The following is a 20,887-nucleotide window of genomic DNA, read 5'->3' on the forward strand; positions in this document are numbered from 1 at the left end:
ATATACATACTCTTCTCGTTGTTGAAGTCCAAGTTTAATAGTTGCCCAGACACAAGGTGGACTGCCAGGAGACTTTTGCAAAGAGCCTGATTCGGAAACCTGGATATCAAATTGATAGCACACTCATATCTATTATCCGCAAGGAGATCCCTGACTACTGATGCTTAGCATTTTATGTGCATCAGTCACAGAGCAAGGACTATTCAATTCTAGTTTTAAAAAATCTCCAATGTAACACAGTCATCTGGTAGGTGCTTAATAAATATTTTCTGTAAATGCTGAAGATGACTCACGCTTTCAGGATTTGTTCGTAGCTAAGCATTCTAGAAGCTTCTGCTGCCTTCACCTTCCTCAAATAGATAGGTGCATTCGTATTTTAAAATGTAATATCATTGACCAAGGTCTTTCTTTCCTCCATTTAAAGCCACAAATTGATCAATTTTGCATTTTAATATCCACATATCGTCACCAAGAAAGAAACGTGTCTGCCAATTAAGCTCAGCAGAATTGTTTTTAATCTTTTGGAAATGAAAACGTGGAACAACCGCCATGTGATATGAAGTAGCAGGTGGAATTAATCATTAGTTTATTCTATCCCTCCCTCCCATGAAAATCACAGTGTATTGAGATCTGGATGGGGGCCCCTGGCCTGGCCTCTCAGGATCTTGACAGAAACTAATCAAGGGTAAGGCAGGAAAAGGAAAAGCTGTCCTTTCGAATTCATAATCAGAAAGGAAGTAAATCTAATGGGAAATGTCCACAGCATGCAAAATAACCTCAGCGAGATAAACCATAAATCCAATCCATTTACGAAACAAAACACCAACTGGAAAGAAAACTAGAGTTTAATCTTCTCAAATGAAGAATTAGGTATCTCTCTCTGTCCTTCAGGGACTCATCCAAAGGTCAAGACAGGCTCTTACAACTCCAGATCCTTAAGCTTTAGGCTACCGGGTTTGGGATACTTAGTGATGAAGAAGGGAATTTGGAAATTATGCAGTCTATTTCTAATAAGGGTCTTCCCAGATGGCTTAAGCGGTAAGGAATCCGCCTGCAAGGCAGGAGACACAGGAGACGCAGGTTTGATCGCTGGGTCGGGGAGATCCCCTGGAGAAGGAAATGGCAACCCACTCCAGTGTTCTTCCTTGGAAAACCCCATGGACAGAGGAGCCTGGTGGGCTATAGTCCATGGGGTTGCAAAGAGTCTGACATGACTGAGCATGCACACATGTGTTTCTAATAAGTACATCCAGTTTTATTCTTGACACAGAGAAGAACTTACATTTGTGGAGCTGGATTTGGGGCATTCGAACTTATGTTTTTCAACATTTAAGGCAATTAATCCAGTAAATGTTTATTGACCTCCTTGTCTGAAACATCCACCGATGAAGGCACAGCCCCTCTGTCACAGGGGAGACAGCCCGCGGTGACGGGCCTTCTAGCGTGATGGGCTAAGCAAGAGTCTGGGCCGCTTCCTGGAGCAGACCATCCCCTGGCCCAGACTCACAGGATGATTCAGCGTTTGAGGGGCAGACAGGAAGGAGGGACATTCCAGGCAGAAAGACAGACAAGTGCGGGCCTGGTGCCTCCTGTATAATGGAGCAGAGGAAGCAGGCGTGGGTGTGGGACGATGAGCCTGGAGAAGCAGGTCTGGTCACGAAAGGCCTTTTAAACTGAGCTCAAGTCTGGAATTGATCTAAAGAGCATAGCAATCAAGCCTGAGCATCTCCTGGGAGCTTTTTTTTTTTTTTAGGTCTGTTATGACTTTTATTTACCAACAGTGACCCGGCTAATACAACATAATTTGCAAATACAATTGCCCTCCAGTAATTGTATTTTGTCCTGTACTTCTCGATATTGTACAATTACAATCATTGATAATTAAAAAAACAGAAAAAAAAAAGGGGGGAGGGAAAAGCTATTACCTAAATGGAGCAATGTCAAATAAGATGCAAAAAAAATTATATCCTGGGAACTTTTGAAAATACAATTAATGCCCACGCCTCTCCCCTGACTGGTTAAGTCACTCTTTGTGAGGATGAAGGCTGGGCCTTAGCATATTTTAGGAAGTTGCTCCAGGTGATTCTAATGTCTGCCCAGGATTGAGAATCCTGGCTCTGGATAAGAGATGTGCCAGGTTTTTCTCTAAAGAAGCAGATAGTAAATATTTTTGGCTCTGTGGGCCATTCAGTCTCTGTTGCAAATATTCAGTTTTGTCTGCATTAACAAAGCAGCGTTGATAATACGTAAACAAATGAGATGGCTGTATTGCAATAAAATCACGTATAAAAATAGGCAGGGCCATAGTTTACCAACTCCTGCTCAAGATTATGAAATACCTGTGAAGAGTTTTTTAAGGTACTGATTTTAAAATTTCTGTTCATATTCTATTGTTTATACACTCCATTGGTTAAATAATATGCGATACTCATAATCATCGGTCACTTGAATTTCCTTCTCCGAGAGTTGCCTGTTCATATCCTTAGCAGATTTTCAATCAGTCACTTTGACTTTTAAAAAATAACCGATTTCTAAGGTTCTTTATATGATCTGAATACAATTCTTTTCTAAATCTATAATTTTATTTATTTATTTTTGGCTGAGCTGGGTGGTCTTTGTTACTGCGAGCTGGCTTTCTCTAGCTTCGGTGCAAGGCCTTCTCTTGCAGGGGCTTCTCTTGTGGGGGAGCCTGGCTCTAAGGCGTGTGGGCTCAGTAGTGACACATGGGCTTAGCTGCTCCTCACCATGTGCAATCTTCTCGAACCAGGGGTTGAACCTGTGTCCCCTGCATTGATATGCGGATTTGTCGCCCACTGGACCACCATGGAGGTCCTGAATACAATTTTTTTTTTCTGAATACAATTCTTTATCCAGATTATTAATACAGTAGATACATCCTCTCCCTTGACAGTTACCTTTTAACTTTTGTTCAAGGTGCCTTGGAGGTGTTGTAAGGAGGGGAGGGACATGGTCAGTCTTGTGATTCAGGCAGTTTAGCTTAAAAGATGATCACGGGCTGTAAGTGACCGTGGGCACCGGCTCTAAGGTTCTGAGTGTGGTCAGAGGTCAGGAGAGTCATACCCACAGGAGGGAAAAAGGGAAGAGTCAGTTATACTCATTCCAGCAATAACCCAGAACCATAAAAAAGAGGCCATTGACACCAGACACCCACGGCCAGCGCAGCAGGACCTGTCAGGAGATGAGACGGGTCACGGGGACGGTCAGGTTGCCTTCGTCAGCTCAGCAGGGACCACCTTCCCAGTTATGGCCAGCAGGTCTTCAAAACAACACACTGCTTTCTTAAAAAGCACTCACGTGAGCAAAATGCAGTTCCTTCAGCCTGATTTCTGCATTAAATCTCAGGAGCCCAGTTATTAGCAGAGACAGAGACAGAAATGCCAGAGGAGCTGTGTAATTTGCCCAACAGTATTTGGGGTTTTCTCCCCACTCATTCTAAGGAAGATCAGTATCTTTAGTTACAGATGAGAACCGACAACCAAAACAGGGTCGTTTTGTGCATTTTAGAGGGCAAAAAGGTATAGGTTAAGATTAAAATGAATTTGAACACACAGCTCTAATTCTCTTTCACTAGTTTGAATACTCAGCTCTGATTCTTGCTAGCAATTAAAAAGAAGTAGATTTGTACTGCAGTCTATACTACTTACCATCTCTGCGCTTCAGATTTCTCACTGTCCTGTCACTTCATGATGTGACTCTGGGCAAGTGACTTGACCTCCCTGTGCCTCAGAAGTTGGCATTGGTACAATGTGTGTTTATAGTTCTGTGTCATTTTAGCACATGTGTAGGTTTGTGTAACTCATACCACAATCAAGACACAGAGCTATTCATCACCACAAGGATCTGCCTCTTGTTACCACTGTGTAGACATGTGCAACCCCCTCCCTCCACCATCACTAACTCCCCTCCACCACCATCATAACCCTTAGCAACCTGTTATAATTATGTGTGTTGTGTCTTAAGTCGATTCGGTAGTGTCTGACTCTTTGTGACCCTGTGGACTGTAGCCCGCCAGGCTCCCGTGTCCAAGGGATTCTCCAGGCGAGAATACTGGAGTGGGGTGCCATGCCCTCCTCCAAGGGATCTTCCCCACCCAGGGACTGAACCCACGTTTCCTACGTCTCCTGCATCGGCAGGCGGGTTCTTTACCACTAGCACCACCTGGGAAGTGATAGTTCTTCCAGAAAATAAAAAGTGTGAAAGCTGCCCAACTCTCTTTATAAATTTGACTATAACTTTGATTCCAAAACTAGAAAAGAGGGGGAAAAAGTGGTCCAATGATTAGAGAGAAAGAAATAAGGCCACAGAACTATTGAGAAAGTTCAACAAAATCTCCAGGTACCAGAAGAAATTACAAACAAAAATCGATAGCATGTTTCCACACAAGCAACAATCAGTTGGAAACTATAATTGAAATTAAAACACCAAGGAAAACAGAGCAAACTATACACTATCTAGGAATGTTTATGTAAACTTTTTTTTTTTTTTTGGCCGTGCAGCTCGGCCTGTGGGATCTTAGTTCCCCTACCAGGGACTGAACCCATGGCCCCTGCAGTGAAAGTGTGGAGTCTTAACCACTGGACTGGATTACAGGGAAAGTCCCTGTAATCTGTTTTAAGGTTATCCTGGAAAAATATAAAATTATAAATAAGGACACAAAAGATGATTTCAGTAAATTGCGTAATGTCCAGTGATAGCTTGATACAAAAATGATGTCAGTTTCCCCCATATAACCTATAAATCTGAAGCAATTTCAACCCTTATTCTAGTTGGATGTTTTGAAGAACTCAATTTTTTCCTGAAATTTTTTGCAATTTCTAAAAATTTTCTGAATTTTTCTGAACATAAATTTTCTGAAATTTGTATGAGTGACTAGCGGTTCACAAACATTAACTGGCTCAACTTTGCAAAGATGACTAAAGGCTTAATACTCAATATACTTCAAATCCGAAATAATAAAAACCATATGGTTCTGATATTAGAACCAGGACTGGCTTCGTAGACATGAGACCTTTGCAGTCACACAGGGCTCACATTTAAAGGGGCCTCATGCTTTCTTTAATGTGATTTTCTGTCACCATCTTGAAATGCTTAATTAATTTTTAAACAAGAGGCCCTGTATTTTCATTTTGTATTAGCCCTGCAAATTATGTCATCAGTCTTGGCTAGAACAAAGGCTGTTCAAGACTAGAACAAAAATTACGGTCTCAAAAGCATGGATTTCTGTCAAATAAAGGATATTATAGATTAAAAAAACTCCCAGATAACTGAGGGTATTTTTGATGACTCAGGTAGACAAGGACCAATATACAGAATAATTAGGAGTTCTTGCAAATAAAAAAAAAAATTCATTAAGAAATGGGCAAAAAATACAAACAGGTACTTTACAGAAGAGAAAACTGAAATGGCTTAGATATTTTGAACAAAAATATCCTGACTTATTTGTAATTCAGTTCAGTTGCTTAGTCGTGTCTGACTCTGCGACCCCATGGACTGCAGCATGCCAGGCCTCCCTGTCCCATCAACAACTCCCGGAGTTTACTCAAACTCATGTCCATAGAGTCGGTGATGCCATCCAGCCATCTGATCCTCTGTCGTCCCCTTCTCCTCCTGCCCCAAATTTCCCCCAGCATCAGGGTCTTTGAGAAACAAAAATCTAAGCAATTGGGTATCGTTTTATATCTATCAACCACCAAACACGGGAAAGCTGGACTCAGCACTCCTGAGGATGTAGTCTGGGGCAGTCACTCTGGAACACAGCCTGGTGGGATTTTACACGGTATTTGGGTACCTTGTGATCTGGCAAGCCCACTCAAAAGGGTATGCGTGCTAAGTCACTTCAATCGTGTCTGACTCACTGTGACCCCACGGACTGTAGCCCACCAGGCTCCTCTGTCCATGGGGATTCTCCAGGCAAGAGTACTGGAGTGGGTTACCATTCCCTTCTCCAGGGCATCTCCCCCACCCAGGGAGGGAACACGAATCTCTTACGTCTCCTGGTCTCCTGCGTTGGCAAGTGGGTCCTTTACTACTTGCAACACCTGGGAAGCCCCCACAGGGTGTAAATCCGAACTAAAGCCTCATGTAAGTTTATAGGGGGACATTCGTGAGGACTTCGTTCCCGTGTTTCTGTGGGTTACAGACCGTCTATGTGTCCACCAATCAGAGAACAGCGAAGTGTAAGATGGTGATAACTCAGAAGCTCTGGAGTGGATATGCACGGTAACAACATAAACAGTGCCAAACTGTGGAAACAGGAGGTCTGGAGCACAAAGTCTTTTACAGAAATTACAAATAGACTTAAGGAAAATGAGAAAACCTACAAATGGGATGATAGATATCAAACATAAAGGTTGGAGGAATTGGGGGAATGAAGAGAAAGGGAAAGCTGAAGAAAGAGGAAAGTAAATGAATTATTTAAAATGAAGGGGGAGAGGAAATATAGGAGCACAAACAAACCAAGTAAGCATTTTATAGGACCAAGGCTAATAAGAGAGCCATGAACTGTGGGACTTGATCACTGCGCTTTTTTGCTCCCAAGATTAAAAATGGAGCAAACAAACAAAAACCTCTCTCCAAAATAAGGTCCTACGAAATTGTATACAAAAATTGTTTTTAAAGTATTTTCTCCTGGTTGTATAGAGGAGAGAGGTAAGCTATCAATTTTAGTTACATCTTTCTTATTCCCCCAGAGCATCTACTTTATAAAAGAATGCAAACTCTTCATCTTTCTAGCAACAAATCACACATGACAACATACATCGTGGTTCTCTGCCGTGAACACAGGGGCTACCGACGGAGAACGCAGGCTCGAGAGTGTTACCGAAATACATTCTCTCTTCTTTCTTGGATCCTTTAAGTTTTAGAGCTTTGGAAGGGGGAGCTGAGCGCTGATGAATTCATTTGAAAGTGACACAAGGACGCTCACGTTGCCCACTTCTTTTGCTTGAAATGCAGTGTACGACTCGGTCGGGAAGGTGGGCAGCGACGTTCTTGACGGAAACGTGGACAGGCTGGGCTCTTATAGCGAGTGTCTCTCCGCCCGCGCCCCGGCCGGCCGCTTCCGGGGCCGCTACTGCAAGCTTCACTTCGCGCAGGTGAGCGGGCGTCTGCGCGTGCGCCCTTCCAGGGCCGCGGACACCAGGCGCGTGATGGGAACCTGGTGCGTGCCACTGGGGCGCATGTGTGTGTGTGTGTGCGTGTGTGTGTCTGTGTGTGTGGGTGGGTGGTGTGGGTGTGTGTCTGTGTGTCTGTGTGTGTGTGTCTATGTGTGAGTGTGGGGTGTATGTGTGTCTGTGTGTGTGTGAGTGTGTGTGTGTGTGGGTGTGTGTGTGTGTCTGTGTGTGTGTGTGTGTGCATGTGTGTGTGTGTGTGTGTGTGGAGTGTGTGTGTGTGTGTGTGAGCTCAGTCCGTGTCCGACCCTTTCCAACCCCATGGACTGATTACTTATCTTCATTCAAAAAAAAAAGCTATGAAGGTGTTTTGCAAAAAGTTAAAATTAAATTTTAAACGGTTGGCAGAAACTTTCTTGCATGTCCTGAGTGTGGAGGTATAGTAGATAGTTGTCCGCAGGCCAAACAGGGCTTCACATGTTCCTCCCACCACATTGTAGGGACAAGACCCCTGCATGATCTTTGTGGGGAACCCAAGGTCAAGTCTCAGCTGATGTTCCCAAGCGTTAACTGCTTACTCACCGGCAGTGTTTGGAATACCAAAGGGAAGTGGACTCGCCATTACCCACAGCCCTTTCCTGGAAACAGAGCTCCAAGATATGAATCTGAAGTTGTCCTAGCAAATGCGTTGGGCCCTTTATGATTGCATCACTAAGTAGGGTCACAGGGCTGACTATCTTCAAATCATGTTAATTCGTTTACTTCTGGGGGGAGAAAAAGCTAGGAACAGCACAACCTCTTATTAAATGCAAAGATATACTTCATGCATGCCATACAACTCTAAAAGAAAATGCATTACTGTTTGGCAAATGACAATAGTATAAAATAATGACATGAAATCCAAGCTCTCTGATGTTAATGCTATAAAATGGTCTTACAACGGTTAACCTTTGGAGACATGAAGGATAGCACCCAGCTCCATTGGTCACACTGAGAATTTGACAATGATGACTTGAGGGTTTAATCAGTGAGTACAAAAGCCATATCCTATTTTCAAAGCAGATTAATGGCTTTGGTATCAGAACAAAAGGTCAGACCTATACAATCCTGTAAGTTACATGCTTAGAAGAAGCATCCCAGCAATTTTTATTTATAATTTGATCTTTGCTTTATTGGGACTGGCATTCTAATTATTGGCTTGATGTATTACTACAATCTTTACTTGATACACGGTGTCCTGCTACGAAGAAATGGCAAGTTGCTAAGTTTGTTGGAAATTGTACGAATTAACTCAATGACCTGTAATACAGGAGAGAGAGGCACTGGGGCAGACTATCCCACACTGGAGGCTGCTTTTTAAATAATCGGCTGCATTAACCCTTAGAGCCACGACGGAACTGACTACAGCGTGGGGGTGTGTGTGCCCGATTCTTGCACTGAAGAAGACGTGAGTGCCATGACTCAGATGGGTAAGTGCCAGAGAACACCTAGACAAACTGCTGTCTCAGCAGCAGATTTGAAGACCCTCCGCCTCTTGGAGCCTCTTGGCCATTCTCTTGGGATTGAACCAAGCTGTCATCCTGATAAATTCAATAAACCAAGACTAATGGAGTTTAGGGACCTTGGGAGTGGCGGTGGAGGATAGGACGGGAGTGGATAAGAAGAAAGACATTAAAGAGATGGTAGGAGCTGAATATTTATGTATTGATAATAACATTTTAAGCTTAATCTTCCCTCAGCTGCCAGGTTAGGTCTGAAGAAAGGCACTGGGTGGTATCTGGTTTCCACACTGTGCGTGTTCTTTGCTGTGGCCCAAATGCAGAAGTAGGTCAGGATCCAAGGCTGGCAGGCCATTCTGAACTGGGATTGTGTGAGGCCCATGTGTTGTGATGGATTAGTGTTAAGAGGCCGGCATCTGGTCGTGGTTGTCACCTCCCAGCTGTGTGGTCCTGGGCAAATCACTTCATCTCCCCCAGCTCCAGTCCCTTCCTCTGTGCAGAGAGGGGTGGACCCTGGCGTTGAGTCTGGTCCTGACTCTCTGCAGCCTTATAACCCCTTCTGCCCTCAGCCCGAATGAAAACATTTTAGTCCACATGGAAACCAGCTTGGCTTCCTTGAACTCTTTCAAAATTTTCAAAGGAAAAGCTTTAAAACCTATAATTTTTTTTTACTGCCAGTGTCTTTTGCACTTAATCTGGTTATCTGAATAAGGACTACCGTGACACATGGAAAGGAGAACACTGTTTCTCTACGCCCAGAAACTTCCAGCCCCAAATGTGTGGGCTTCCCCGTCACACTCTGCGGTTGTGACGCTGAGTATCTGATGGTGGTGCTGACCCCACAGATTAAGGGCTCAGTTCCGCAGGATGGTCACCCGCTTCAGATGCCAGTTGTAAGGAGTGGGTCCCGAGGTCCCCCATTACTTCCGCCCAACTTGCCTGCAAATCAGGGGATCCCAGGGCTCTAATTTGTTCCCCACATCCTCTCTGGGGCTTCCCAGGTGGTGCTAGTAATAAAACACCCACCTGCCAGTGCAGAAGACATAAGAAATGCAGGTTCGATCCCTGGGTCGGGAAGATCCCCTGGAGGAGGGCATGGCAACCCTCTCCAGTGTTCTTGCCTGGAGAATCCCATGGACAGAGGGCTACAGTCCTTAGGGTCACAAAGAGTCGGACACGACCAAAGCAGCTTAGCATGCACACTTCCTCTCTGGGGTGGTTCCTCTGATTCATTCCCCCAGTCAAACCCTCCCCACATTTGATCATTTGTTCTAACGGCTCACAGAACTCAGGGGAACACATGACCTATTATCACTGACTTATTGTAAAGCATGGGACCCTGTTCCCCATTAGGAACCAGGCCACACGGCAAGAGGGGAGCAGAGAGCGAGGGGGTGAAGCCTCGCCTGCTTCGTCCCATCGCTCCGCACCTGAACCCACCCCCCCAACTCCAAGGAAAAACTATCCTCCAGGAAACCGGTTTCTGGTGACAGAAAGGTTGGGGACCGCTATTATAACGGACAAAACTTCGGAAGAGCCAAATGGGAGAGATGCAGAGGGCGAGGTGTGGGGGAAGGGGCATAGAAATGACACACCTCTCAGGATGGCCACCCTCCCAGGCCCTCGGGCAGTTATCAGCCTGGAAGCTCTCTGACCCCCTCTGTTTGTGCGGGGGTCCACCATGAAGGCATGATGGACTCTGTCCCTGGCCGTTGGTGATGACTGGTCCCCAGGTCCACTCTCTCCTCCCTGGAGGGTGGGGACGGGGCTGGAACCCCAACCCCAGCTCATGCTTGGTTTCTGACAACCGGCTCCTCTCCTTCCGAAGTCACTGTAGTAGCCTGAACTCAAGTGTGGTTGAAAGGGGCTGATGATGAATAACAACAGATGCTCTTCCTGCCCACCACTCAGGAAATTCCGCGGGCTTTAGGAGCTCCCTCGCAGGAACAGGGGGTGAAGACCGAGTATATATCTTTTATCATGTTACAATGTCACATACATTATGAAAAGCCTTTTAAAAAAAAATATTTATTCGGCTGTGCCAGTTCTTAGTGGAGGCATGCAGGATCACCGATTCTCGCACCATTTGAGCTCTTAGCTGCAGTACGTGGGATCCGGTTCCCTGACCAGGGATTGGACCTGAGCCCTCTGCACTGGGAGCTCAGAGTCTTAGTCACTGGAGCCAGGGGAAGTCCCCCCAAAAGGAGTCCTCTTTAAAAAAATTAATTTATCTGTATTTGTGGTTGCACCGAGTCTCCGTTACTTTGCACGGGCTTTCTCCAGCTGTGGCGAGCAGGGGCTGCCCCTTTTCACAGCTCAGCGGCTTCTCTGGTTGTGGAGCTCGTTTTTTATTTGATCATTGCTAGTGTATAGAAATACAAGTGGTTTTTGTGTTTTGGTCCCATGTCCATAACTTTGCTGAATTCATTTATTATTTCTAAAGGGTTTTTAGTGTATTCCTTAAGATTTGTTATGTACAAGGTCATGTTATCTGCAAAAAGAGATACTAAAGTATTATTTACTTAAAAAAAAAAGAAAACTAGTTGTTATATATCAAACTTAAATTTCAATTCTTGTTGGATAAGCTGTAAATATCCTAGAGGCCAAGATAGATTTTCAAAGTTGTTATTATATTAGCATATCTAGTGAATACTCTCTAATGAGTTAATGGTCGTTATTATTCAGAGATTCATCAGTTAGTCTAGTTTTCTGCCTAATGTTAAGCTTTTTAGCCAGAGATGATATACGAATAGAATGGAAGGTTAGAAATTGTTATCAATATGAAGATGTTTTGATGATTCTCTTTGAAGAACTAGAGAAAGGAAGGGCCCTGCTTAGGGTGAGCACGGCTGACTTGGGTGAACGTATTAGTGGAACTCCCTGCCAGGCTGTTTATCCAGCTTCTGCACAGAGGCAGCAGGTAGAAATGGGAGCATCTGAGCCCAGGGGAAAAGGTCCCCATCTGGAAAGGATTTACCAGGTATTCCTTAAAGCTTTTTGATGGAGTTGCCAATATTTCCGCTACAGACATGGAAGAAACCAGCTCAGCATGGCTGGCTGTGTAGACTTTATTCATCTAGAGCAGGAGGGCAGGGAGCCAACCCAAGGGAAGACCCTGGCAGACAAACCAAGACGAAATGAGCCTGTAGTACAGCGGAGAAAGGGGAAATATTCTGGGCAGAACGTGTCGTTTTTAGGCAAAGAACTGCATAGTGTGGCCGCCTTTGTTGACTTTCAGCCGCTGAGTCATGTCGAGCCCTTTGCAACCGCAGCATGCCAGGCTACTCTGTCCCTCACCACGTCCCAGAGTTTGCTCAATGTCTATTGAGTCAGTGATGCCATCCAACCATCTCTTCTTCTGTTGCCCCTTTCTCCTGCCCTCAATCTTTCCCAGCCTCAATGTCTTTTGCAATGAGTCAGTTCTTCGCATCAGGTGGCCAAAGTATTGGAGCTTCAGCATCAGTCCTTCCAGTGAATATTCAGCGTTGATTTCCTTTAGGATGGACTGGTTACCTCCTTGCTGTCCAAGGGACTCTCAAGATGTTATAAAAATTTTAACCAACAGACTTCATGTGAGTTCCTGAGAATGAAAACATGGAACATCAGAAACTGTAGATAAAAATCCAGGTGTGATCATCACAAGCCTAGATTTAGGCTCGCTCCCTAACTGTTCACTTCCGTGTGTTTCAGCAGCACTTACTGTGTTCCGTTTCCAAGGGGCACAGGTAGTAAAGTACCACCAGTGGGTGGCTTATAAGGCATCACCTACCTCTGTCATCATGTACTATTCTTCCCTGGGCACCTCTCTGTGTCCGAATGTCCTTCCTCGTATAAACACCAGAGACACTGGATTTAGAACTTACTCTAACCTAGGAGGCGTGCATGCATGCTGAGTCACTTCAGTACTGTCCAACTCTTTTCGAACCCCATGGACTGTAGCTTGCCAGGCTCCTCTACCCATGGGATTCTTTAGGTAAGAATACTGGAGTGGGTTGCTCTCCTCCAGGGGATCTTTCTGACCCAGGGATCGAACCTGTGTCTGTCTCCTGCATTGGCAGGTGGGTTCTTTACCACTAGCACCACCTGGGAAGCCCAACCTAGGGTGACCTCATCTTAAGATGATTTCCTCTGCAAAGACTCTGTTTCCGAATAAGGTCATGTTCAGTGTAACCAAACTCAACAGTTCCTGGGGTGGAGGGAGGGATATTAGGGTTTGAACCTTTTTCGAGTGGACACAGTTTAATCCAGAACACTACCTAATACCTAGTTCCTCACTGAGCTTGCTAATCTGCCCATAAGGCAGTTGGTGGTACAGGGCAGGGCATGGGAAGAGAAAGGGGTGCGGCTGAAGCTGGGGGGCTGGGATCCCGCAGAAGCCCCTGTGTACTCTTAACTCAGGCCCCAGATAGAAGGGGTGGGCTGGTGTCTGGTGGCCTGAGCTGATGACGCCTCCAGTGTAACCAAGCTCAGGCCTTGCTGAGATCTCCCCCAGCATGCACATGCACGCACACACACGCACACTTCCAACACTGTTTGGGTTTTGGGGTTGGGCCCGAGCTATTTAAGTCTTCCCTGGTGGCCCAGACGGTAAAGGATCTGCCCACAATGCAGGAGACTCGGGTTCAACCCCTGGGTCAGGAAGATCCTCTGGAGAAGGGAATGGCAACCCACTCCAGTGGCCTGGAGAATCCCATGGAGAGAGAAGCCTGGCGGGCTAAAGTCCATGCGGTCACAAAGAGTCGGACACGACTGAGTGACTAACACACACAGCGCTATTTAGAGGTCAAAAACTCACTGCCGAGCTGCTGAGTGGGATGGTGATGGAGCAGAGCTGGTCATCGTTAGTAGCAGCCGAGGCCTGGAATGTGTTGGCGTTGGGGGTGGGGGCCAGTGGTCACCGTGTGGACGAAGAAGCTGTCATCTTGTAGGTCTGACTGCTCAGCAGTGGGGACCTCGGTCTCCCGTGCCCTTCAGACTCTGGACTCTGCTGCCCAATGCTTCAGATTTCATCCACAGACGAACTGCTGACCTGTGGTTCGGGGTTCCCCCGGGGCCGCTGAGGTGACGTCTGTTGCACCTTCTCTATGATTTAGACGCAGGACTGTCATTTGGGACAGCTGGGGCACATGTTCCAGCCGCCGCTAAGCCTGTGCCTCTTGGGAAGGGAGGAGTCAGAGCTAGCGAAAAGAGGCTTCTAGAAACAACGGGAGGTGAGGCAAATGTAGTCTCGAAGCCCAGAGGAATAGTTTAGCTCATCCTATAGAAGCCCAGGGAGGGCCCTAAGTTAAAGTTAAAAAAAAAAATTCTTTTTCAAGGGTGTGGATAACTGCCTCCAGCATGTGTCGTGCAGTTCAAGGCTGCAGGAAGGTTCTAGCTGCTCTGGTCCCGCAAGGTGCCCACAGGTCAACACAGGGAGGAGCTGGGCTCTGTGAGTTGAGGAAGTTCATTTTCTCAGTTCACCCGGGGTCATCAGGCTGAGATCCTAATCCACACCGGCCACAGGCTCTTGAGTGGTTGATTCAACAACACGAACAAAACCAAAAAACCCCAGTTGATTCTTTTAAAGTTAGAAGAGGGCTTCCCTGGTGGCTTCGTGGTAAAGAATCCACCTGCCAATGCAGGAGACGCAGGACGCAGGTTCGATCTCTGACCCGGGAATATTCCACAAGCCTCAGAACAACTGAGCCCGTGCTCCACGACTATCAAGCTTGTGCTCCAGAGCCCGGGAGCTGTGACTCCTGAAGCCTGTGCTCCCTAGAGCCGTGCTCCGTGCTCCCCAGCAAGACAGCCCAGGATGGCAGCTGGCGAGGGGCCCCCGCTCACCTCACCTGCAGAAAAGCCGGGGCAGCAGTGAGGACCCAGCGCAGCCAAAAATAAATACTGAAGTTAGAGTAGGACTTCCGAGGGTAATAGCTGTGTCAGCAGGTCAGGACGCTTTTTTTCAGTGTCAGGGTTTATTGGGGAAACGGAAGTACCACTAGTAAGTCGCTTGGGAGCACCTGGGTTCGGGTGATGAGGAGCCCGCTGCCCTGGCCCCTGGGGACCTCTGACCTCGCCCCCCGTGCTTGGCGGGTGCTGAGCACGCATGGGCAGCTCTTGCTTCCCATCTCCACCCCAACAGGTGACGTGGAGACTCACAAGGACTCACATGTTATTAACCTTTAAGTGGCTTGTTTGGACATTCCAGAAAGCCTCTGGTCACTCTCTTGGGAACAGTGGATTCGGGAGGTGGAAGGCACATGAGAGTCCATTCTGTTCAACCCACGTGTCCTCGTTACGAACATGAGAGGGACCCAGAGAGGTGAAGGGACTCGCCTAGAGTCACACAGCAAGGCGGCGTGAACCCCATACTTTTGAATGCAAGTCTGGTAGTGTGGAGAGCTGAGGTGGTCTGAGGGGATGAGAAGACCACATCCTTCAAGTTCCCACAGACCTGGGGCGAGTTCTGGCCCTGCCCCTCAGCGGCAAGCATAATCAAGACGACCAGCATTTACTGAGCTCTGACTCAATGCCAGGCACTCTCTAAGAAAGAAAGTGAAGTCACTCAGTCATGTCCGACTCTTTGCGACCCCATGGACTGTAGCCCACCAGGCTCCTCTGTCCATGGGGTTTTCCAGGCAAGAATACTGGAGTGGATTGCCATTTCCTTCTCCAGGGGATCTTCCCGACCCAGGGATCGAACCTGGGTCTCCCACATTGCGGGCAGACTCTTTACCATCTGAGCCAATTTGGGCTACATTTAATCTTCACAACAACCGTGTGAAGTCGGTCCTATTACCTCCATTTCACCAAGAGGGAAACCGAGACACAGAGAGATTCAGCTAACTTGCCTAAGGTCAGATAGTCAGGGGTGGATGCAGACTCTCACACTGCAGACCCTGTGTTCTTAACCACTACGCTCAAGCTCATTAACTCATTTAAGGGGAATCTTCCTTGTCTGTAAAATAAGGTAAACAATGGCTCCTTCTAGGGATGCGGGCAGATTAGAAACAATGACCAAGGCGTGTCTCAGAGCGAGTTGGCACTTAGTGTCAGTGTTTTTCTTCTTATTTATAATACTATTGCTATTTTATTTATTTATATTTGTTTAAAAATGTTTTTATTTAGTTGGCTGCCTTGTGTCTTAGTTGTGGCATGCAGGATGTTCGTTGCATCGTGTGAGATCTCTCTTTGTGGTGTGGGGGCTTAGTTGCTCTGCATCACGTGGGATCTTAGTTCCCCGACCAGGGATTGAACCTGCGTGCCCTGCACGGCAAGGCAGATGCTTAACCGTTGGGCCACCAGAGAAGTCCTTCGTGTGGCTCTCTTATTGGACCACACTGTGTCCTCCGTCCTTTGCTGCGATTTTGCAAGTCCCCCGGCCTGGTGTTTTCAAACCGCTGTGCTTACTCGCTCAGTCGTATCTGACTCTTTGCAACCTACTGGAGTAGGTTGCCATGTCCTCCTCCAGGGGATCCTCCCAACCCGGGGTTCTGAAGGTATGCATTCCAGTTAGCAGCAGGAGCTCCTGGGAGCTTGTTAGAAATGTGAATTCTTACACAGTGAGGGGAGGCAGGGAGTGCTCTGTTTACTGGGCCCTCCGGGTAATTCTGAGGCACGCTGATGTTTGAGGCCTCTGTTCCGTGGTGTCACCGGTGATATTTTGACAAACTGTTTCCCGTGGTGACTGATTCACGCTCATGCACACTCACTCAGCGTCCGACTCTCTGCGGCCCCATGGACTGTAGCCCGTCAGGCTCCTCTGTCCACGGGATTCTCCAGGTGAGAACACTGGACTGGGCTGCCATTTCCTTCTCCAGGGGATCTTCCCGAGCCAGGGATCAAGCCTGAGTCTCCTGCACTGCAGGCAGATTCTTTCCCTCTGAGCCATTGGTGATCGATTAGCGTGTCCTCAGCTGGTGCCTCTTAGCTTCAGACTCAGACAGCACCTTTCCATAGCTCGTAGCATCCTATTTTCCCCTCTTGTGCTGCATTTTTCTCTCTTGTGGGGACCTGCTCACAGAAGGATTCGAGCCAGCATTGGGGTTTCTGTGGACTGTCTTTTCCCCTGTGCTGGGGGCTGGGAAAAGATGCAGAGCCTGGGCAGGCTGAGGATGCAGAGGACCCACGGTCCACTTCTAGCTGGGCTTACAGTACCTAGGTCTCTGAGTTTTGGCAAAGTTTTCAGAAAGTGAAACAAAGTGAAGTCGCTCAGTCATGTCCAACTCTTTGCGACCCCATGGATCATAGCCTACCAGGCTCCTCCATCCATGGGATTTTCCAGGCAAGAGTACTGGAGTGGGATGCTATTTCCTTCTCCAGGGGATCTTCCGGACCCAGGGATCAAACGTAGGTCTCTTGCATTGCAGGCAGCCGCTTTACCATCTGAGACACCAGGGAATCCAGTATCTTTGAGCTCTAATTTCCCCACCTGTAAATCAGATATATTAAAGCCAGATGCTCTTTCTAATGTCAAAATTTGATTTTGAAGTGATACATATGAAAGTTCTTGGAAAAGTGTCAGGTTTTTATTGCAAAGTAAAGTATTACTAACTTAATCTTATTTTTTTTCTCCTTTCTCTTGGTAGATATTTTAAGGTTCAGAAAGGCTTCGTTCTGGGCTCCTCCGCTCCCTCTCTTTGCAATGAACACTTCCTCCTCGTCTGGTCGGGGTGTGGCCCGGTGCGCCACTGGATTGTTCCCCCTGGACACGTTTGCGGCCCTGAGTCTGTGAGTGCAGACCGCCCAGGCCCCGGGCTGCCAAGTGTGTGCTGGGCTGTTTCATCAGCTGCTGCTCACCATCTGCGCTCGGCTACTTCATTTTCATTCATTGAATGACATCTGTGCGCTGCTCTCTGCTACCTTAACAAGAAAATTCGAATGTGTTCCAGAGGAGGCCAGCCACACCCAAATGTGACGGGCTTTGGGGTCACTGAGAAGCGTGTCCTGTCCCCAGTTATTCCTGTTTCCATCATGTGGCCCTGAAGATGAATTTCTTACATATGTGTGTGTATATATATATTTGGCTGTGCTCTGTCTTTGTTGCTGTGAGGGCTTTTCTCTAGTTTCAGCAAGGAGGGGCCACTCTCTGGTTGCAGAGCTTGGGCTTCTTGCAGCCGTGACTCATCTTGGTGCAGAACACACGCTCTGGGGCGCTCGGGCCGGTAGTTGCGGCTCCCGGACTCTAGACCGCAGGCTCGGTAGCTGGGGTGCACGGGTCTAGTTGCTCCCCAGCAGGTGGGACCCTCCCGGGTCAGGGATCGAAGTCGTGTCTCCCGCATTGGTGGGCGGATTCATTAACACCGAGCCACCAGAGAAGCCCCTGAATTTCTTTTTATTTGCTTTCTCATTGCTTCTCATCCAGACACCTCCGCAAACTTGCCTGTGAAGTCTTAGTTACACCTGACATGGTTCCTTAGGACAAACTAGGAGCAGTGGACTTGCTAGCCCAGAGCTAAATCTGATCTTCTGATAAAGAGCTTTCCTGCAAACCTCATTCTGCTGCTCCAGGAAGAGACGCCCATGTCTGTATCATCACCCAGCCACCTATGCCCCCTTTATAAAAACTGGTGCCAATTTGATAGATACATAAATGGACCTAATTTACACTAAAAAGTTGGTAATAAGGGCTTTTCTTTCTCAGTTTCTCTGCTATTCATTCTCTCCATTCCCCTTTCTATGTCTGTGTGAGCTGGGTTCTTATTGATTTTTAAAGTTCATTCTATGGATGAAGGATATGACTCCTTAGTCATATCAGCTGCAAATATATCTTGGTTGCTTTTTGTTTGTTATGGTGTTTTTAATTTTTTTACAATTATCATAAGGAGTTTAGTGAAATCCCATTCATCTTTGACTCTGTAATGTCTTTTGTTATTTTTTCTTAGGAAGCCACTCCTAATCCTTAAAGTGTTACCACTTGCCTACGTTTAGGAGCGGTTGGAGCGGGTTTTCTCCCCTGCGCTCTTTTCTCTGCATCTCAGTGCGGTGCCAGCGTGCTCCAGGCGTGGTCACACCTGTGTCATCTCCCGGCAGGGTCCTCACCTTCCTGGGCCTCACCCTCCCTCTGGCGGGAACCGTCTACGTGGCCGCCACCGGGCGGGGGTCGGACTGCCAGGCATCACCGGTACCCGAGGAGCCTCTGGCCACGTACGGGAGCCTGCCTCTGAGAGCGCCGGTGGGGAGCGGGCCAGGAAGCAGAGTCCAGCCGAGGGGCTGTCTGCCGGTCTCACCGTCAGGAACCCCGAGCGGAGGAAAAAGTAGGCATTTTAACAAACTCATGAGAGGTGACTTAGATCACCAGAGTGATCACACTTCATCAGTGTGAAATGTCACATTCCTCAATGTTTAGAAGTAATCGAGACAGAGAGACCCTTAGGTTCAACATTTTTTTTTTCTCTCCTCTTTTACACTCTCTAGGAAGTGAAGTCAGCATAACACTCTGTCTTTGATCTTCCTTGCAGCAGTGGAATCTCTTAGGTGTGCGATGCAGACTCATGGGTGTGGCATGTGGGATTTAGTTCCCTGACCAGGGATTGAACACAGGCCCCCTGCATTGGGGGTGCTGAGCCTTAGCCACTGGACTGCCTGGGAGGCCCCTGTTCTTCACTATTTAGATGAGAAGGATATGCATGAATATTTGAGGACATCTTCATGAAGTTAATGGCTATGGACTTCAGTCTGGGGGCTCTTCCCCTATGATCTGTTACTAAAAGTAGAAAGAAAGAGTTAGTCGCTCAGTCGTGTCTGACTCTTTGGGACCCCATGGGTTGTAGCCCGCTAGGCTTCTCTGTCCATGGAATTCTCCAGGCAAGAATACTGGAGTGGGTAGCCATTTCCTTTTCCAGGAGATTTTCCCGACCCAAGAATCGAACCTAGGTCTCCTGCATTGTAGGCGGATTTTCTTTACTGTCTGAGCTGCCAGGGAAGTCCCGGTAGTTGGCTTGCAGTAACACTGGGCTCACAGTTACTGAGAGTGGGCTCATAGTGATAATCACTGGGAAAATCCGGAAATTCAGAGCACTGTCACACCTGCGGTCCTTCAACTTTGGTGAGCAGCAGAATCACCCAGAGGGCTTGTCACAGCCAATTTCCCGGGCCCAGCCATCTAGGATTCTGATTCAGTCGGTCTAGGGTGGAGCTGGACTGTGCCTTTCTGACTGGTTCCCAGGTGATGCAGAAGCTACTGGTCCAGGGACTCCCACTGAGGTAACTGCATGCATTATTTAACCTGATGCTCCCTCTGCTCCTGTGGTTTAAGATACTTTTCATTTACAAACAAGCGAAATGGGGCTCAGAGAGGCTGCCTTCTCTCTGGACCACTTATTTTCAGACAGTCTGGTAGCTACTGTTAGTTAAGTTCACTCGCAAGTGGAATTTAGATGAGAAAAAAATAATGATAGCAAAATGTATTCTATACTTGCTTGCCAAGTTAGGCCTGGGGCCAGATATTTGACAAATATTGCTCTTGAAACCTCACAATGGCCCTGCCAAAAAGGGCGCTCGGTTTGAAAGTAGAAGAAAGGGCTTCCCTGATGGCTCAGTGGTAAAGAACCCGCCTGCCAATGTGAGTGACACGGGTTCGATCCCTGGTTCAGGAAGATCCCACATGCCGACAAGCAGCTAGGTCTGTGTGCCACAATTTCTGAGCCTGTGCTCTGGAGCACAGAAGCCACAACTCCTCCGAAACTGCTGAAGCCGGGAGCCCCAGAGCCCTCCCTCGGCAACAAGGGACGCTCCAGGACTGAGAAGCCGGGGGCAGTGCAGCGGAGAGCCGCCCCCACTCACTGCAGCTAGAGAAACGCCCACCATGCAACGCAGACCCAGCACAGCCAGAAAACTCTAAAAACGCTGATTAAAAAAGAAAAAAGTGAGGAAGCACGTTCAGAGAGGTAAAAGAGCTGGCAGGGCTGGACATAGCCCAGCTCTCGTGACTCTCCTTTAGAGCGTGTGGCCGCTCGGGGAACCCAGAGGAGCCAGGACTGGCGTGGGGTGTAGGCCCGCGTCCGCTCCTGCTGAGCGAAAATCCCTCTAAGCGGAAAGGTGAGCTTCCCGCCTCCAGGCAGGCACCTCCGAGAGCGACCCCAGCGGAAAAACGCCTCCTTACCCCTGGAACCTCAAAATGCTAATTACGTGCTTCCATTTAAAAAGTTGATTTAAATTTCCAGAGCTTGTTTATAAGCCCCGTCTCGAGTGTGAATGAGTTTCCTTTCTGCAAGGACTTCTTGTGCCCACGTTTGAGGCACCCAGCGACATCCTGGAGAAAACAACGAATCTCTCAGA

The 20,887-nt window shown here is 47.5% G+C and overlaps 1 long non-coding RNA gene across 1 annotated transcript; it reads left to right on the forward strand.

Annotated features, from left to right (window-relative positions):
* Positions 1 to 6,976: 6,976 nt before the first annotated feature.
* On the forward strand, positions 6,977 to 17,503 carry LOC122685043. The gene is made up of 3 exons (XR_006338231.1): positions 6,977 to 7,115; positions 8,515 to 8,599; positions 17,197 to 17,503. It is a non-coding gene; the product is annotated as an uncharacterized LOC122685043 (long non-coding RNA).
* Positions 17,504 to 20,887: the final 3,384 nt, after the last annotated feature.

The sequence above is a fragment of the Cervus elaphus genome, chromosome 27, assembly GCF_910594005.1.
Source record: "Cervus elaphus chromosome 27, mCerEla1.1, whole genome shotgun sequence".
In the NCBI taxonomy this organism is placed as follows: domain Eukaryota; kingdom Metazoa; phylum Chordata; class Mammalia; order Artiodactyla; family Cervidae; genus Cervus; species Cervus elaphus.